This window comes from Pseudophryne corroboree, chromosome 6 (genome assembly GCF_028390025.1).
Source record: "Pseudophryne corroboree isolate aPseCor3 chromosome 6, aPseCor3.hap2, whole genome shotgun sequence".
Taxonomy (NCBI): Eukaryota; Metazoa; Chordata; class Amphibia; order Anura; family Myobatrachidae; genus Pseudophryne; species Pseudophryne corroboree.
In genome coordinates, this window is record NC_086449.1 from 440,231,543 (window position 1) to 440,238,115 (window position 6,573).

Below are 6,573 nucleotides of genomic sequence, written 5' to 3' on the forward strand. Positions count from 1 at the left end.
ACAACTGCTACTACAACTGCTGCTTTTACTACTACTGCTACTGCTACTACAACTGCTGCTTTTACTACTACTGCTACAACTGCTACTACAACTGCTGCTTTTACTACTACTGCTACTACAACTGCTGCTTTTACTACTACTGCTACTGCTACTACAACTGCTGCTTTTACTACTACTGCTACAACTGCTACTACAACTGCTGCTTTTACTACTACTGCTACAACTGCTACTACAACTGCTGCTTTTACTACTACTGCTACAACTGCTACTACAACTGCTGCTTTTACTACTACTGCTACTGCTACTACAACTGCTGCTTTTACTACTACTGCTACAACTGCTACTACAACTGCTGCTTTTACTACTACTGCTACTGCTACAACTGCTACTACAACTGCTGCTTTTACTACTACTGCTACAACTGCTACTACAACTGCTGCTTTTACTACTACTGCTACAACTGCTACTACAACTGCTGCTTTTACTACTGCTACTGCTACTACAACTGCTACTACAACTGCTGCTTTTACTACTGCTACTGCTACTACTACAACTGCTACTACAACTGCTGCTTTTACTACTACTGCTACTGCTACAACTGCTGCTACTACAACTGTTAGATATCTAATAGGTTTGTGCAAATCCTTTTAAATGATGCCAATAATATTGTAATGAAAGAAAAGCTGCTGCTTAGTGCATTACTCATTACATATGCAGTAGAAGACCTAAGGGCATAACAACTTCAATTTAATGAAGCTAAAACAAACAATAGCCGCATGTGAGTTAATTAATGTGGATGCTTGTGAAAGACTGTTTGTAATCGCTGACAGCTTTTTACAGATAATGTACTCTCATTGCAAACACTTTGTTTCATAAACAATCTAATTTCACTGACAAGTAATTCATTTTTTTCCTAATTTCTCATTACTCTAAGTTTCCTGTAAAAAATGCATAAAATTGTTAATTTTACAGCATATAATTATATTACAACAGAAATATATGTCATGGTGCACCTTAGTAATTTTCCATGTCCTTGTTGGAGTTAATTGTGCAATTTTATTGTACTACACACTGCACATGCATCTCAGTTGTGGGGGTAATTCAGACCTGATCGCTCGCTAGCTAATTTTTGCAGTCCTGCGTTCGCATAGTCGCCGCCCACCGGGGAGTGTACTTTAGCTGTGCAAGTTTATACAGAAAATACAAAGATAGTAAACCACTGCGCTCACTGCGGCTGCAGTTGTATAGAACCCTGGTGTCACTCAACACCATAAACCGTAACCATGAAAAACAAAGGGAACTATCGCAACTGCGCACTGCTAAGAATGATTAATAAAATTGTCAAAAAGTTTTTGAAACAATGTCTGTTTGGATAATGATGAGGGAGGTGTTGTTCAATCTTCTCCTTTCTCTTCCTTTTCTATTTCCAATCGATCTCCTTCAATTTCACCAAATGTCCCTCAAAAACAGTGAAAAAGAGCAATATTTTGTAGGGTGTCTTAAATTTCAGGGGATTCTAGGTTGTATAGCTCAATAAGATGGTTCGTACCGTACTCACGTATAGTACGGAGAATTTCACACGTATAAAGGTTTCTTTATGGACCCAAGATTTCACCCAGCTGGATAGTTTGTTCTGTGTGTTCTTTCGAATTCTCACCAAATGGTGTCACAGCATGGGAGATACCGGGGGAAAGAATGTCCCAATTACTGAATATATCACAATTGGTTTTATCCAATTAATTATATAGGTAACCAGTGGGAATAAACTGGCGTACCGTACTCACACTCCAAAAATGTTAAATACACCCATAAAGGTATCTTTTACAGGTAATCCAAACTTCAGACAGATAAAAAAACGGGTATAGGAGAATAGAGGGTAAGCGTACCCCACTTACAGTCTTCAATGATGTTTTCAAGCACGTAGCGGTTTCTTTTTCCAGTTTCTTCCCATGAAGTGGACCTCCACTCCCAAGTACTTCCAATCTCGGTATAATGAGATATATATCAGGAGTGGAAGTTTGATAAAAAGTATTGCAGGCGAGCAGTGCAAAAAGATCTTGTGCCGTTTCTGAGTTGCCCAGGACTGACTTAGCCGCTACGATCACTTCAGCCTGCCTGGGGCCGGAATTGATGTCATACACCCGCCCTGCAAATGCTTGGACACACCTGTGTTTTTCCAACCACTACCTGAAAACGATCAGTTGCCACCCACAAATACCCTCTTCCTGTCAATCTCCTTGCAATCGGCTGTGCAAATGGATTCTTCGTAAAACCCATTGCACAGCAGCGATCGCTTTGTACCTGTGCGGTGCATACACATGCGCAGTTCTGACCTGATTGCAGTGCTGCAAAAAACGCTAGCGAGCGATCAGGTCTGAATTACCCCCTGTGTTCTGTGGCATAAGGAGCAGTGTGCTCCAAAGGAGCCAGGGGTGTTTAGTTAGCAGCCTAGGAAAGTTTGACATGGGAAAGATAAAATGTGTGTCTTACCCAATTGTTGAAAATGCTTGTAGGTTGTCAGCCTGTCTGGCCAAATCAGAACACCTGTGAAAGCCTCTCTTTTAAAGCCAAGGAGTAAGTGTGGTTTGCCTATCAATCTGGGAGTGGGAGGAAGAATCTGGGGTATTTAAGGCAGCTGTAGGCCATTTGTCAGTATGACTGATGCCATATAGTGGCCGGTGTCTAGGGAGTAGTACTTTGTTATGCTGGGTACACGCTAGACGATACACTCCAATTTCCCTTCAACTACCAGGAATCCTGGACAAATGATATTGAGCGTACACACTGAGCAATTTTTACAAATGACCAACAATACACAGGAGTCATATGATATGATAGTAGGGTTTTTCTGCTACTGGGTAGGATTTTCATGGGCTCATTCTTCATTCATCGTTCATAGCATATACACTGGACGATATGCTCCTTATCATTAATGACATAGCCAAAACTGACCTGCATGTACAGACGACATCGTTGGCGTCCCACGGGAGCTTGCATCATTAACAAAATTGTGTGCACACATTGGATGATATTTCAAAGGATCACTCAGAAGGGTCAAAATGAGTGATATTGTTTAAAATATTGCCTAGGGTGTACCCAGCTTTAGTGACAGGGCTATGAACATTCTACTTTGTGAAAAGTTACTGTGTTGCTGTCATCCAAATGAAATAATAGAGTGGTGAAATAGTCCAGCATCACAGTGTGTGCTTCCACTATAAGGCTACATTTCCACAGTTTGTATAGAGTGACAGTTGTGATTTTAACCACACACCAAATGAAGTACACTGAAAATGTATTGGACATTCCTGGATGGTGGCAGGAAGGTGGCTAATCAGACACATGATGGTTCGTTTGTTAGTTGTGTTATGTTTGTGTCACTAATATGCCACTGAAGGAGGCCATACACAGATGGAAAATCTGCACCTTCCATGCTGGTATATGTTTCAAAATACAAAATAAGTGGTATTGCAGCACAGTCAGATACTCAGCTGTCCATCAGGGTAGGGCTTTGTAGCAGCATTTGCATAGAGTTGCTGAAGTACGACTGGCAAATGATGCAAATAAGGAATGGGTTCATTCAACTCAGAATCATGCCTATAGGTCTCAAAGTACAGGAACACTGAGGTGACAGTGCCGGAGGAGGTCTGTAGGAGGGACCTCCCTTACCAAGTGATGTACACTGGAAGAAGACATCTTCTGGAGCAGATCCACTAAGCACACAATGTTTTACTGTATTGTAAAGCTTAAATCTGCAATTGGGAAGGAACCGTTTGAACTTAATGCCATCCTATCAGGTAGCACTGAATGTCAATTAATCAGTGCCAGCTGCATGAGCAAATTGTGGCTCACTGGGTTATGCATATAATTGTGTATTGTTATGCTACATGAATATAGCCCATACATTAATATATCTAAATTGAGAGTGAACTCACTTGCAGACACCAGGAGATCCTCCAGATGGCAGTACAAGGACCAGTACACCATCCTAATACTAGTCCCATCCATGCCTCTCAGAACAGTAATATTGAATGGTGGTTGCTCAATCAATCAATTAATTTAATTTAACGATGCTGCACAGGTGCATGAAAGGGAGAGGTTAATCTAGAGAAGAAAAAAAGGGAAAATATTCCCCCAGCACACTGCAAAGGAACAGCAATGAGATCAGAAATACACAGATCTCAGTTTGCATATATATTCAAAAATGTGTGTAAGGCGCCAGGCCATATCAAGTCATCTCTATTCTGGTGTACCTTACTGCTATGCAATAATAGCACTCACTCTGGATCATATACTCCAGGTGAATTGGCTCTCAATTTAGATATATTAATGTATCTGCTATCATCACGCAGTATTACAATATACAATTATATGACGTTATGAGAAAGATACCATTTGTGTATGTTACATAAATATATAATTGCCTAAGACAAGCACCTACAAAAAGTTAATATACTACACTGGGAGTGCCTTCTCTCGCTGTTTATGAATATAAAAATCGGATGGTACTGCACTCCAAGCTCTCAATAATGCAGTCACTGGCGGTTATTATTCACAATGTTCTAATGCCTTTGCTATGGCATTTTCATCAGGCTTAAATCAAATAACCAGCATGTCTTACCTTATTAAGACAACCACCACCAGTGAATATGTGCCATTCCAGAGCGGGACAACACACCCATCGGTGGGTGAATCCTATATGATCTCATCGCACACTACACATCCACGTCACCCAGTGATGAGTCATGTGCATACACCATCATCATGGAGACACTGTAAACAAACATCATAAAAGTAATGCACAGCATCATATATAAGGAACAATAGCAAGTACATTAGCAAACCTAACACAGTACAGGGATTATGATAAGGTGCTTTATGCAAGATCATAGATAGGTAATAATATCAGGGTTTATATAATTATGGAGACCACTTGCAGTGCAAGTAACATACAGTATAATGCTAATACCGGTCAATATAATCAATGTCCAGTAAGAAGACCCTGTGGTCCAAGGTACCTAGTTGATGAATCCATCGGGTTTTGCACTGTAATAATTTAAAGGTCTCTTGTCCCCTCGTATATTGGGGGGGACATGGTCAATCATTCTGTATCAAAAACAAAATGTGTAGGGAGTGGTCCAGCGGCTTAGATGTAACAGATTTCAGAGTAAATGTCACCACATTTAGAGCAAGAAATAGAAACCAACAATTTGAAACTCTGTCATACACCACAAGCGCTAAATGGAGGAGATATCACCATAACATTCCTTTTAGATTGAAGGTGGGGTTCTTTTCTCTGAAATATCTCCCTGACTCAGATCAATCAGATGTAGACTCGCCAGGTATAGATGTCCTAAAAAAGACAAAAAAAACAAGGACGACCAATGTGTAGTAAATTTTACCAAAACTTATTATAGTTCATAAAAATGCCTCTAGATGACTGAAGTAGATTCAGAGCGTACCCCACTCACACTTAGGATAGAGATATTAAGCGCATCAAGGTATCTTTATGAGGTTAGCTTCTTAACACCCAATGTGACATATAGGGATCTCAGTTAAACGAAAGAGTGGCTTGCAACAGATTCTTGGAGGAGACAAACAATGCGTACCCCAACACTCACACTCGATAGGCTGGTGATAAGCATATAAAGGTATCTTTCTCTCCTTCAGGGAAAATGGTAATCCAACAATAGCGTACCGCAACTCACAATTTGAAGTACTGTATAACTCCTATCAAGGTATCTTTCAATTTTCAGGTGGAGATTTCAACTTGTGATTATGGTGAGGTCTCCGGATATGGATCATATAAAAAAATAGCAAGAAGACAACCAATGTGTAGTGGATATTGCTAGTGTTTGATGTGATAAACAAAGTATCTCTATCAAACTAAAGTGAATTAAAGGCGTACCCCACTCACACATGAATGGAGGACTTAAAATATATCAAGGTTTCTTTATGGTGGAACATATATAGGACTCAAGAACAGTTTCGATAAAACAGCAAGTGCGTACCCAAACACTCACACTCAGGAGGCAGGTTGAAAACTCATAAAGGTATCTTTATCCCCTCGGAGTGAAAAGGTAATTCAATATGGCGTACCGAACTCACAATTTGATGCGTTGTGTATCTCCTATCAAGGTATCTTTAGACTTCAGATAGAAGATACGGCTTATGGGTTAAATCATTTATTGTTCCGTGTACCCCAAAATAAAAGAAATTACAATACTCATACCGGAGTAAATAAAAAGGGGGGTACAGATGTTTATTTAACAATACATGGAAAAAAACAGAGGGAATAAATGCATGGAAAAAACCATGCAAGGCAGTACATCAAATAATATAAAAAAAAATGGCAAGGAGAGATGGTGGTCTCTTGCAAGAAAAAAAAGGAAATATATATTAAAAGATAAAGTAATAAAAATCCGGATAAAAATTGCTACTCACACTCCTGTTTGTCGACGCGTTTCAGCCCAAAACTGGGCCTTTATCAAGACATGCTGGAGTGTGTATGTAGCTTGATATTTAAAGGGCAAAGCGCCAATGGAAAGTGAGCAGGAAATGGCGTCATACTTAAAA